Source organism: Amblyomma maculatum, chromosome 11 (genome assembly GCF_055883805.1).
Source record: "Amblyomma maculatum isolate TAMU_Amacu chromosome 11, ASM5588380v1, whole genome shotgun sequence".
Lineage (NCBI taxonomy): Eukaryota > Metazoa > Arthropoda > Arachnida > Ixodida > Ixodidae > Amblyomma > Amblyomma maculatum.
The window spans coordinates 57,874,581-57,888,872 of record NC_139354.1 but is presented as its reverse complement, the minus strand read 5'-3'; positions in this window follow the sequence as shown (position 1 = coordinate 57,888,872).

Genomic DNA, 14,292 nt, shown 5'->3' with positions numbered 1-14,292 from the left:
ATGCTAGAATCTTACCTCATTTCTAAAAATGTAGGACAAAAATATTCAGACGTTGATTTTTGTGCGCCTTGTGGGATCAGATAATGCTACATTTTCTATCTTAGAAGAGGACCTAGTCTTTTCAGCATGTTGTAAATAAATGCAGCCTTCTTTTTTTACTTCACTCATGGCTATTTTTTTCTCGATGAATATTTCAAGAATAAAAGACACATTAAATTAAACCGCTTTAGTCCATTAAACGGAAGGACCTTATGTTTAACGTAGACTTGAGCGACGCCTGGCGGTGTGTGTTCAACCTGCTAAAACATTTGACGGCTGCATCAGACCTCATAATACGGTTGTTTCCTAATAAAAAATGTGTGCGCTGTCATAAAAGGTCCAATATAAATTCCGCTGTATAATCGTTATATGTCCATTTTATTGATATTATGCTCCCCGCCACCTGCAGCTCTGACCAAATATATGGGTTGGTTGTTTCTCTTTTTGAAACTCGCTGCGCTCATGTCACATTAAAGTTATTTCTGTTAGTGACTTGAGTCTCTTACACAATGCCCCAAAAAATTTTGTCCAACCTTACATTTCAAATTCCCGAGCTCTTCTCAAAGGGACGCTCATGCTAACATTAATTATACCGTCTGCCTCAACAATTGAGTTTTTGCCTCTTTTCCTATATTTTACTCTTGCTGAAAAGGATGTTTTTATTGTGCGAAAAAGGAATTTTCAAATGATTAATGCCCGTAAATTTAAACTTGTGACGTCTAAACAGAAGGGAACTGGTTGCAACCATTCGCAAGTACATGCCGCTCCAGTACCACCTCTAAAGTCACCGGCAAAGGCTCGCCGACTGGGTGATCGCGACACGTGCTTTCTCTTTAGGTTAGTTCTAGCCAAGTTAAGTTTTGTTTTCTTTGAGAGTGGTCTCTTTTCGACTATACCGCCTCAAGGCCCTGTCTATGAAGGCTAACATGAATGTTTTCTCTGTGTCCTTTAAAGTGATTGCAACATCGATCGTATACATTATCTTATTATTGCTACGGTCTATGAGGAAAGATACAGTAGTGAGAAAAAGTGATATACAACACTCAGCCTGGAGTGGAGCTCTGGAAAACTGCATTGCAGCTTCATCTACCAACAGCTATTGGGGATTGAGACAATAGTGGCGGTGCCCCATTTTATCCCCATACATGTGTTGCTGTCAGTGTCCCTATCGCTGTCGCCAGGTATAATTTTTATTCAGTTTTCCCGAGCACCGTCGCCGACTGGGTGTTGTATACCACTTTTTCTCACGACTGTACATAGTTCTCGCAAACATTTGGCCAATTAGACAACACAAACTAAAAAAACTACCGCAACACACCTTCATCCAAGCAGCTGGTGCGAAAGCCGGGCCGTGCCAGTAGCGTTCCCCCATAATCCGGATGAGAGCAAGCACAATGGCAACGAAAACGGCGCAGAAGAAGGCCACCAGGCCAACGGCAAATCCATCCGGCTGGTGCAGGTCCGAGTTGTCCGTCGACTGGCGGTTCTTCCGAAGGTCTTCCGATATGCTGGAACTGCCCTGGTCGGGAAAGATGGTCGTCTCAACCGCTCCCCTCGGTGTCTTTACGTTGGTGGCTGAGTCATCACCTTGCTTGCCAAGCGCGACCTGGTGTTTGGGTGGGAAGGGGCACGCGCCACATTGCGTCTAAAACGCAAAGGTAGAAAATGGCGGTTCCTTTCGAAGCTAAGCTCCTATAAACGTGTTGTGGTTCATTCCAATGCAGAACAAACCTGGCCTTCATGACCGTTCGAACAAAAGTATTCGTAGTAGCAGTAATAACAGCTTACCACTTGGTAGTAAGCTGCGGTAGCATCAAGTACCAATATTTTCTACCTATAACGTTAGAAAATAGCGAAATGAAAACCGTAGGAAAGAGGAAGGGCGTGTCGACTACCGCCAGCGCGGTCATCATCACTGCTGCTGGCAGGTTGAAGGGAGAAATAGGGGAGGGGAAAGACGAGGGTGAGATAGAAACTCGCACAATGCCGCTGCAATGCTCTATAGTTCTCGCTGAGCTCCATATGTGGTTCAGCTGCCTTGACTTCGCGAATGGACATTGCCGAAGCAACTGTGCATGGAAATTTGAATCAGTTTTTTAATAAATATTATGTACACAAATGAGCAAAAACTGGGCCGTTATCGTGGCTACTCTAGTTGATAGGACTTACCTTGTCAAAGAAGTAACCTTGCTCTCTAGATGAGCTAACCTCTTCTGTAGTGTCGTCTTTGACATCCTGCTGCTGACTCGTTATCGGAAGATTCTTCGCCGCAGACGAGACGTTGGCTCTGGAATGTCCTGCCAAGGAAACATGTTTACCAGGAGCCTTTGTTCTGGAGCCCTTAAGCATTCCTTGAGTACGCGACTTCACCCTGTGGGACTTCGTGCGGTGCCGACTGCTTCCTTGAGAAAGGTGTTCGTCTCCATGTGGCAACTGCTTTCGGACCACTGAAGCGACTTCCACTCCGAGAGGTTCAACTGTGGTCTTGACCCCCACGACGTCCGGTAATCCCGCACTGGTTTCGCCAGACGAACTAGCCTTATCGTGTTTTCGCACTTTCTGGTTTGAGTCTTCTAGTTTCCTTCGGGGTGGCTTCGCGTGTGCCTCCGTGTGACCTCGCGATAGTACAGATCTCAACTTAGACAGTCGTTCTCCAGATGCAGGCTTCAGCGCATCATGCGTCTTGCTTTTCGCCCTTCGGTCACTTTGGTGGGAACTTCCACCCCGGCTGTCCGGATCTTCGGGTTCCTTTGTTGACAGTGCTGCCTCGCTTACTCTTTCCATTAGCAATATCGTTGCAGTCTATCGAAGCTTCAGTTTCTATACCCGGTGATGCTCTCTCTAAAAACAAGAGTTGCTGCAGCAAACTATCCCCAACTGAGCGCTCCAACACCAGGGTCTCCTGCAACGCTCAGTATCCGCACTATACTTGTCAAGCACGGTCCCAAGGTTCGGCCTGAAGAAGGGCCATGTGCTTTGAACAACCCTGAAGAGCTTGTTGGGTAACCCACGTAAGTCTTCTGTGGCGTTGTTCAGCACAGGACAGGTCGTACTCCGTTCGCAACGCAAGTAGGGAATGCTTGCTTCTTCTTCTGTTCTCTTCTTCTCTTCTTCTTCTTCTTGATTATTGCGTGGCACAGACGTAAGCAAAGATTTTTTTTTTTTTGCCTCAGCGCATAATTGGATGTGTAAAAAATAAAAGGGGTATTAAAGGAAAGAAAAAAGGTTAGCTGTTCGAATAAAGTTCAAGAGAGAGCGATGATAAGGCCCTGGAGTCCATGCAATGTATGAAGATGGGTTGTTCGGCGAAAGGCCCACTGCCGTCAGGTGCCGAATTCTCGTCGGCTTCAGTGCCGGGCAAACCTACAACAAGTGGTGAATATCTGCCTCGGGATCTGGTGACATGCAGACAGGACATCTTTCTTGTGAGAAGCAGAGTGGCATCATCCATAGTGAGGAAGCGTGTCAATGTGAAGGTAGATAAGCAAAGATTTATTCGCTCTGCGTAGCGTGCACAAATTATAACGAATTAATATCGGTGCAAAAAGTTATCGAAAATATTTTGAATGAGGAGGAATAGTGAATAGAAAATATTTATGTCAAGAATGTTTGAAAGGAAAGTCGATCAAGGCAGAACTGCATCATCAAATAATATCTTTGTGCAATATTAGTATATCAATGAAGTAACTCACACTCTGGCGTCCTCTCTGATTGCAATTGCCAAAGGGCGTGTGCACCAAAGGACAAGAGAAAAGGAATTATTAACAGCATTCCTAATAGAGTGAGTTGAATTTCGAAACAATATCTCCTCTTGGGAGCATACCATTGGCAGGAGAGGATGTAATAATCTATACTTTCGACGTCATCGCATTACGCACATAGATTCGACACAAAAGCCCAGCTGTCATTACACGCGCTTTACAAATAACTTCTCTTTCTTCGCTTAATTTAATAGCATATTCATGGTTTGACCTTCGTCGCTTTATGCGTTTAAAGGAACCTTAAATATTGTCCTACTCCCAGGGTTAACTGAAGAAAGTGCATTTGGAATATACTGACCATTGCTTGAACCAGTGCTGTATTCAAAATGTGATTTGAAGCCTACCACCATCCTACTTTCCACCCTCAATTTTTTGCAGCTTTTGGCGACTAACGAGCAACCCAATTCCTTTGCTCCAATATCTGCGACAATGTTAAACGCGAGAGCGTCTGAATGCCCTTCTAAATATGACGTCCTAATGAGCCATTGTCTGCGAACGCTAGCCTATCATTGTGATGATGCATTGCTGTCCGACCCCTTTATAATGGATGGACACAAATGATGTGCCTTGGCCTGAAGAAATAAATATTTACAAACTAGGGGGGGGGGGGGGGGGGGACAACAAAGAGAAAAGGGGAAAAGATAGAAGGAAATTTAAAACACGGAGTGCTATGTTACTGTTTCGAATCCTAGCGTCAGGCTCGGCGAGCTGGGGTCACAGTGGCTCACCACGCAAACACTCGCTGCTGCTTGGTAATTGAAAGGTTTGGGCGCGCCATCCGGCAGTTTTGTGTTCATGCAGCGAGCAGCTCTGCTCCTTTACTCTTCTATAAAGTGCCCCGAAACAGTAGTCGTAGCGACAGCAGAGGAAGAGATACGACTTAGATAGATAGATGGATTTATTGAAAGGAAAAGCAGAGAGGTTGGCCGGAATAATTCAAATCTGGCCTGCTACTCTGCACTGGGGAAGGGAAGGGGAGAAGAAAGAAAATCATGATGGGTGTCGATGTGGGAGAAGGCATATGAAATATATATACAGGCACTGTAGCTTGCCTCACAAGCGCGACTCAAGTCCGCTGGCGCACAAAAAACGGCAAAGAGCACGCACTGCCTGGACACCCTTCCCCTTGTCCTGCCAAGCGCCCAGCAGCAGTTCCTCCGACAAAGGCCTCTTGTCCAAACGCTTCAAGGAAGCGGCTAGCCCACTTCTTTCGCTCGCATACACTGGGCACACCGATAATATATGGTCCACAGTCTCTGGGATGCCACAAGTTGAACATTCCGACGAGTCCACCTGTCCAATTAAATGCAAGTACTTGCGCGTGAAAGCCACGTTTAAACGAAGTCTATGTAGCAAGCATGCCTAATGACTTGGAATATCACGCGGAACATAAAATTTCAATGTTCGATCGAGCCTTTTTAGACGAATGTATCGGGGCTTCTGGCTTGGCCCAGTAATCTGTAGCATTCTTCATACAACTCGTAAGAGGGCATGTCGTATCCGCTCTTGAAAAAGGCACAGCTGTTTGGAGGCCATTGCTGAGTGCGCGTTTCGCTTAAACATCGGCCTGTTCATTCCCATGGAGCCCGCAGTGGGCAAGGATCCATTGAAACAGAGAAACCACTTTACTGTGGGGAAGCGGATAGGGAGCCAAGCCTACAGGAAGCAGTTCAGCCTCCTCGCAGCGCTGCACAGTAATGCGCTGCACTACTTCCTCATTGGGCTTTTGTTTTTCGTGCGTTGGCTTCCCGCTGTTCCGCTTTGTTTTGTTTTGTTTTGTTTCTCGATGTTCTGTTTCGTCACCGTGCTGTTTTTTCCCTGCAGTATGCGTATCAAAGCTAATCAACAGATGCTTGGCACAAGAAAGTATAAGTAAATACTCATAAACTTTCTTGCATGGCGAAACCTCTGCGGCCATCAGTACATGCCAATTGGAACCCCGCTCTGTCACTATCATGCCGTGTTGCTTGATCATATGTTGTACCCTTCGTGGTTTTTCTCTGCTGTTTAAGTCACTTTCGTAAGCTCGTTTTGTTTTGTTTTCTTGCTTTTTTCCAATTAGCTTTTTATTGACAACTCATTTCTGGCTTATTATGCTCACAACTCTAAATCGAAAACTAGAATACTAGAAAAATACTAGAAGTGCAAAACTAATCGCAGGACCAATGGTCAGTGTTACTCGACTGACTGGGCTGCGCACAACACCACCTGACGGTTCAGATAGCTTTTAGTGGTTATCTCCCGCTCCCTGCTTATGCATCGGCAGATACTGGTTCTACCGCGCACATGGAATTTCTTGCGCCAGAAATTCGCCCAGGTACCGCCGATGCCATGAAAACGTCCAGAAAATAAGACGCGCACGCCTCTCTGTCTTTACTCGGCTAAGATAATCCAAGTATGCTGCCGGCGCTTGCAGTCGCCACGAGCATGAGTGCACGATGCACACCGCAACCGCTTTGCACTTTGTCCAATTGATATGCGTATTAGGACGATGCAACTTCATACGCTGAATTCTCTGGAATGCACGAGGCGGTTTTTCGTCTATGATCGGCAGCTGCTTTCGAAAATGGACGCGACAGCGGTGGGTGGAGAGGGCAGCGCATAACCCGCATATACCGGGTGTCCCAGCTAACTTGAACCAAAGGATACAAAGTAATACATTTGAGGTAGGTCAGTGAAACCAATTTCATTCAACTGCCAGCCTCCTTGCGCACTACAGGCAATTTTTTGTTTTGCAATTACTTAATTAGCTAATTATGTTAATTTTTTTAATTTAATAAATATCAACTTTAGACCAAACATGTGAATTGGAAACTTGTAGAGCACCTTCAGAAACCCCCATTCCATTCATTGCGATAAAGAAAGTCTCGCGTGTATCTTTTTTTCTGGGCTCAAAAGAGAGCCCGCGAAATACAAATAATACCACGTGACTAGTGCATTTGTGCGCCGCGATTGTGGTGCTCTCAGTCGTGGCTTGAGCGAACGAAATTAGCGGCGGCCGTGTCTCGGCCCCGTTAAAGCGGCAGGCCGATATGCCTGCAATGGCTTCTTCGCCCGCGTCAGACAGCTGGCCCACGTGACGGTGCAAGTAGCGGCGAGAGCGGTGAGCCGACACCACGGAGATTCTAACTAGGCCTGCTTCTTTCCCATCAGCGAACGTCACGACAAACGGATGAGCGATAAGGTATCGGCCACTGAATCTGCGCATACAGGCTTGGGTAAAGGGACGAGATGACATCATGTGACTCGACTAAAATTAGCGCTGCACCTTCATTTGCCGGTTTTTTATCGTCATCCGCCTGTCGTGATGTAGGCTGCTGAAGTGCGTAGGCCTGGCCAAGATCGCGGTGGCGACGGGCGAGCTCGAGCTCGCTCCAACCATCGCCAACATTTCTGCCTGCCGCTGCAACGGGACAATCGGGTCACGGCTGCAGCTGATTTCGTTCGCTCAAACCACGACTGAGAGCACCACAATCGCGGCGCTCAAATGTGCTAGTCACGTGGTATTATTTGTATCTCGCGGGCTTTCTTCTGAGCCCGGAAAAAAAGATACACGTGAGACTTTCTTTATCGCAATTAATGGAAAGGGGGTTTCTCAAGGTGCTCTACAACTTTCCAATTCACATTTTTGGTCTAAGCTGAATATTTATTAAATTAGAAAAATTAACATAATTAGCCAATTAAGTAATTTCAAAACAAAAAATTGCCTGAAGTGCGCAAGCAGGCTGGTAGTTGTATGCAACTGATTTCACTGACCTACCTCAAATACATTATTTTGTAACCCTTGGTTCAAGTTAGCTGGGACACCCGGTATATATATATATATATATATATATATATATATATATATATATATATATATATATATATATATACCTCATAACTAAAGGGGCCGACAGTCCATGACAGTCCAAGGTATAAGCCAAATCATAGCATGCACGTTGCCGCGAACCATTCAAAGCTCTATTTGTTGTTGTTTTTAGCAGCCGATGGCATGCGGCCTTATCACTGTGGTGTGTGTGTGTGTGTGTGTGTGTGTGTGTGTGTGTGTGTGTGTGTGTGTGTGTGTGTGTGTGTGTGTGTGTGTGCGTGCGTGCGTGTGTGCGTGTGTGTGTGTGCGTGCGTGCGTGTGTGCGTGCGTGCGTGCGTGCGTGCGTGTGTGTGTGTGTGTGTGTGTGTGTGTGTGTGTGTGTGTGTGTGTGTGTGTGTGTGTGTGTGTGTGTGTGTGTGTGTGTGTGTGTGTGTGTGTGTGTGTGTGTGTGTGTGTGTGTGTGTGTGTGTGTGTGTGTGTGTGTGTGTGTGTGTGTGTGTGTGTGTGTGTGTGTGTGTGTGTGTGTGTGTGTGTGTGTGTGTGTGTGTGTGTGTGTGTGTGTGTGTGTGTGTGTGTGTGTGTGTGTGTGTGTGTGTGTGTGTGTGTGTGTGTGTGTGTGTGTGTGTGTGTGTGTGTGTGTGTGTGTGTGTGTGTGTGTGTGTGTGTGTTATACTGCCTTTTCGGGATCGCTCAAAGGCAATGTCTCATTCGTATTTGAAGCATCAAATACCATACGTAATACTCCACTTAGCAGATTGGCTTTGGGCTTCGTATATTGCATTTTCATAAGGTTCTCAACAACTTCCAATGGGAAAACTCTGAAAATCTGCGAAATAAGAGTGCGTGTTTTGCCGATATACTTAATTCCTCCCTAAAGTCAAAGCTAAAAGGGACATTTGCCGAAGCTGACGACAGTGAAATTCGAGAAAAACTTCTACTTTGTGTTACTTCCCTCGTCCACTGTTACGTCGACAGCGTCCCTCACAGTGGCTGGGTGTGGACGCTGAAGATATATGGCAGCAGCTTCCGTGTCTTTATTTTATGCGCGAAGAGATGCTTGGACAGTAGTGTAGGTGGATAGGATGTGAGAACGCCCTTGTACGCTCCCCTTAATATCACAAGAACACAGACTATCGTACCTAAACTTATTCTCTTCAGAACACGAAACAATATAATTGGCAGCAAGCGCTTACTCTTTCATTGTACTAATCTTTACATGATACATGGTACATGATAGGTGGTACCATGGTTAAGCTGCAGACGAGCTAATCAAGTTTCCAGAAGAAATCTAACGCTAGCCGAAACGTCGATCCGTTTCCGAAGGAGTACACATGTCCATTGCTCATTGCTTTCGCTTCTACCTGACCACAAGAAAATAATGGGAAATTCACTCCTTCGGGATCAAGCGCACCACAACTTGTCGAAATATCATGAATTGCTTTCCAAAAGAAGCAAGCTTACCAAACCTAGTAAAAATGATCCCAGCTTTTACCTACAGAACGGAAATCACTGCTGTCGTCAGCGCTGCCGAATCTTCGTCGCTTGACAGTCAACAATCGCCGATTGCAAGAGTTGAGAATAATAGATCCGATGCACGGCATTTGGGTAGCCAGCAACGCTATGCGTATAGACAGTGTACTGAGTAAATAAACTCGGGGTAAACAATCGATAGCAGAACAGCTGTACCATGTTTTTTATTTATTTTTTCTGTGATAACATCGATGCTACACTTCTAAGTATATGAATTACTTCATCCATGACCTTCGCTGGCAGGATGTCCATGAGAAGCCGGTAAACGTGATCCATCCCCCCCCCCCCCCCCCCCCCGTCACACGTTTAGTGACCTCTGGGCGCTAGCTCTAGCACCGCTGTCCTTATGACGTCAGTGGCCTCACGAGGGTCATCCCTCAAAAACCACAAGAGACGTCGAGTGGCGAGCTTACGCCTGTTCCCAAAGTCCTCGTCCAGACCATCGCGGACCTTCGGAGACAGCATCTTTAGGTCGGCATCCATCTGTTTTTCCAGTAGATTGTGGTCCGCAATAGCAGTCCTGAAATATGCATCAATTTGTTTCTATGACTAACTGTAACGCAACATTTTGAAATAATGAACATATCGTCAGCTACATAAGCACAGCAGTACGAGAGCAGAAGGCTTAGTGACCCCATATATTTTGCTGACTTTTATTAGCTGCGAAAAAGAGACGCGGAATTTGACGCACTAGGAATAGGAAGGGAAATAATTATATGCTGTTCACTGCTTTTTCCTCCCGAAGAATAGTTATTCACTAGAGGGAATGAAGTTCCTGACGGCAGTTAGAAGACCTTTAACCAAGTCTAAGGTCTAGGGACAGTATACAATTATTTCACGTGATAAATGTCTCACAGGCTTCGTCCCAACATTTGTCAAAATGTTAAAAGAACTGCAAATTTCAGGTAATAAATGGCGCAATAACGCTCCCTTTCTTATTGCACTCGCAGTAAAGCGAAATGGATGATCGGAAAGCATAAGCTACTGAGAACATATAGACATTAAACTATGCATGCAAGCTGCCTCTGCTCAACACACAGTACCTAAAGAGTGCGCAGTAAATGCAAGGCGCTGGACCTGAAAGAGTTAATAAAACGTCAAGCTTTGTTCTTACTGAAATGTTTAGACGCATGTGAGAGGAATTGTTAGAATAGCAGGAATGGGTAGTTATCATCATCATCAGCCTGACTATACCCACTGCAGGGCGAAGGTCTCTCCCATATTTCTCCAGTTAACCCGGTTCTGTGCTAGCTGCATCCACTTCACCCCTGCGAACTTCTTAACCTCATCCGTCCACCTAACTTTCTGCCGCCCCCTGCTACGCTTTCCTTCCCTGAATCCAGTTTGTTACCCTAAGCGACCATCGGTTATCCTCTCTTCGCACTACATGTCCAGCCCATGCCCATTTCTTCTTCTTGATTTCCACTAGAATGTTAGTAACTTGAGTTATTTCTCTGACCCACTCTGCACGCTTCCTATCTCTTAATGTTACCCCTACCATTTTTCGTTCCATAGCCCTCTGCGTTGTCCTCAACTTAAGTAGAACCCTTTTCCTTAGCCTCCCCGTTATGCAAATCTTCAAAACATTATCTGCTGTCGGCTGACTGCGAGGAGTCATCTTAAATACGCATTCACCATGCACTTCAGTAACAGAAAAACGTGGCCAAAATAGCGATTTCCCAAATCCTTTCTGGTTGCAGCGCCAACCTGTATACTGTCGGCTCGACTGTGCAGACGTGGACATCCTTGCCGTAGTACTGTCGTCGTAGTCCGTCTGCTAGCGAAATGGCGCTCCTCTTGGAAGTGTAGTATGCCAGGCTTTCGGGAACTGGGAGCCTGCCTGGGTTTTCGAGAAAAAAATGATAAAATCTATTCATTTGATGGCGACGCCGTGAACGATCACACAAACTATTTAGCGAACCCAATCTCGAAAAAGTTTGTTTTTGCAGTCGCGATCTTGTCAGCTGTTTCTTTTCTATACGCGAAATTGGTGGACAAATCCTCGAAAAGATGTTTTGAACGCAACATTTCTCATATTGTCTAACTGCATTTTCGAAATTAATGTAATAGTAAATCCTTCTTCAACTGGCTTGTATTTTTGTAATTACTCGTGAGGTCAGATCAAACTTCAGAAGTACGTTTTGCTACCTACCAATAGCTTCGAACGCTCCCATAACATATGCACAACGGTATCTTGAAATATTCCCCTGTTACGAGTAAGCGCGCGTTTTCCTTGTGTGACAGTTGGAAACGACAAGGCGCTCGGTCAGTTCACAGAATCCTGGCTGCGCTGCGTCGCCTGCTGCCAAGAGCGACAAGATGGCGCACTACCAAGCATGCACCGCTTCGTTGAAGCTCCGGACCTATATGACATCCCTCCATTCACCTTGACCACGGAAAAGGAAAACATGCGACAACGACATGCATGAGCTATCAGCGGGGCGTTGTATAAAGAGTGCCCGAAGTCAAGTGCTTCTTTCGAAGCTGGTCACTGAAATTATTCGGCACAACAACAACACAGTCGCGGCAATGGCGCCTTCACCAAGCTCGTGGCCACTCGGCTGACTGAGGTAGCAGGAATGTTTTGCAGTACCTGCCACCCCAAAGTACTGGCTGCATACTCATGGGTTTCTATAGCAGCCCAGACGTCAGTCGCTCTAGACTTCCTGATTTATGACCAACTGGCATGACAATAAAACGATGATGTGGAGGCATCTTTTAAAGCATTTTTTATTTGTTTCGCAATGTTAGCCATAAATATGACCCGGATGAAGTCACCTGCACTGTAGAGACCTCTTCCGGTTCCTTAAAATGCCCCTTTTCCACGCCCGCCTTATTATCTTAGAGGCAGGAGCTGCAGCCTGAGTTACATGCACACCTTGTTCAAATCCTTGATAACTCCAATGGCACCCACTTTGGCACCGTTTTTATGTAGAATTCCATTCCGCAAAACACAAGCACAGGGCATACATACTAATACGGAAGCAACAACGCAGCTGTTCTAGCCGGCAGCATACTATAAACACTATTTCTGCAGTTTTTAAACGTCAGCGCTCAGTGCAACCAAAATGTTCCCTCTAATTAAACTTCAGTGATTTGTGAAACAGCACTTCGTTCATTTTGCCTTTCTTTTTGTACAAACATATCCTTCGTCGTACTATAGCATTAAGCAGAACTGTAATCGTGTCATTCGGTCGAAGCCGAGGGATGGTGCAACCTTTGCCGCAACTCTGTACAATGCCAATTCGCTCAATTCAGCCATCAACGTTCCAGTAATAAAAAGGATAGCACCGGAGGACGGAGAGCGTGACAGGAATATAAGGAAGAGCTAATAGCTGAACTGTTTACAGAAAGGCGAGGACATTTTTATTTTGTTGACTTAATGAATACTTCCGGCAGATATCTGACGGCCGAGGCAAAAGTAATTGCCAATTATTAGGAATGAAGCAAGATCACTAGTATAAAATATGCAAAATGATCGACTTTCAAGAAAAGGAACCGAAAGAAAATTATTCATCAAAAGCATTTAAACACCACATGCAAGTCTCTTCTGGGCATAGTAGAAATGGAGCAAAACCAAAAATGCGCACAGATGCCCAACCATATTCCCGCTAAAAAAAAAAAAAAGGAGGAAGGAAGTACAACCTAATTTTCGTCCACTCGAATGTGTCCCTGCACCTGTTTCTTTCCCGACGTTGTAGATCCGATTGACTGCCCAATTGCCATATCAGCTACTTCAACCTTTTTCTTTGGAGTAGTTGTCTACTCGAAACATTCGCTAGCGGACCTAAACTCCCTCCTCCCTCCCTCATTTTAACAACTATTCTTAGATTACGCCATGATGACGATGTCTTCCCATTATTGCTATAGTCTGATACAAGTCAGGAACGCAACGGCAAACGCCCCTCAAGCATGCTCTCCAGCCAATGACGTCGACCAGCTCTCGTGACAATGTGAATAATCTCCTTGTGTGCGATTGTGGGATCTGATAGGTTGTGGGGACCGCGCCAGCCACATTTAAAGTTCCCGCGGCTACCAATGCGCCACCGCTTTACCCCTTCCCTCTCCCCGCTCGTTCCCGGGATAACCGGTCCCGCGCGAGGGTGATAAAGGAAAGCGCACGCCGTCGCCTCGCGCTCTTCGCTCCCGGACGACCCGCCGCTCGCTGCCTGCCCTCCCAGACGACGACCCCGCTGACCTCCCGCACCGCCATGGACGGACCCTTTCGGAAGTGAGATAAAGATGTTTCTTACACGGCCCGCTGTGTATGTTTTTCTTGCGCATCCCTCGGGCAGAGGAATCACCCACAAATTGAAGCCAGCCTCTTTGAAGACGATTTTTCTGCCCGAGGGATGCGCAAGACAAACACACACAGCGGGCCGTGTAAGAAACACCTTTATCTCACATCCGAAAGGGTCCGTCCATGGCGGTGCGGGAAGTCAGCGGGGTCGTCGTCTGGGAGGGCAGGCAGCGAGCGGCGGGTCGTCCGGGAGCGTAGAGCGCGAGGCGACGGCGTGCGCCTTCCTTTATCACCCTTGCGTGGGACCGGTTAACGAGCGGGGAGAGGGAAGGGGTAAAGCGGCGGCGCATCGCCAGCCACATTTAACGTTCCCGCGGCTACCGATGTGATCACCGTGCACTACATCTTTTGTCAAGGACGTGTATGAACGTACCTATGCCGTAACAGTCTTGCATCTACAAACCGAAATGAACGCTAATCTGTAAAAAAAATTTCTCTCAGACTAATGAGCTTTATTTTAGTTTTCAGCACAGCAATTTTGCCGACGTGAAATTGGCGTCGCGCTCGCTGATCGTCATGCTCAGCACCGGAATACATAAAAACGAACGCAGGCACTCATCGAAAAATTGTGGGTAAAGCTTTTCTGCGGCGATTAAAAAAAAAAAAGCGTTGTGGAATCGGCCCGATTAGGCAGCATACTTTCCGTAGCACTGAGCAAAAATCGCTTAAAGTGCAGTGCTCGGTCCTTTCAAAGTTTCAAGAAAGAAGATTAAAACAAACTCCTTACCGACCGGAACTTTCGGTGGCGTTTGAGTCCACAGCGCTACTCTTCAAGGTGCGCGTGCAATGCATCTACTTATTTTGCCATTTTGAGCGTAAATATGTACTACCAACATTATGGAGCATGGTAG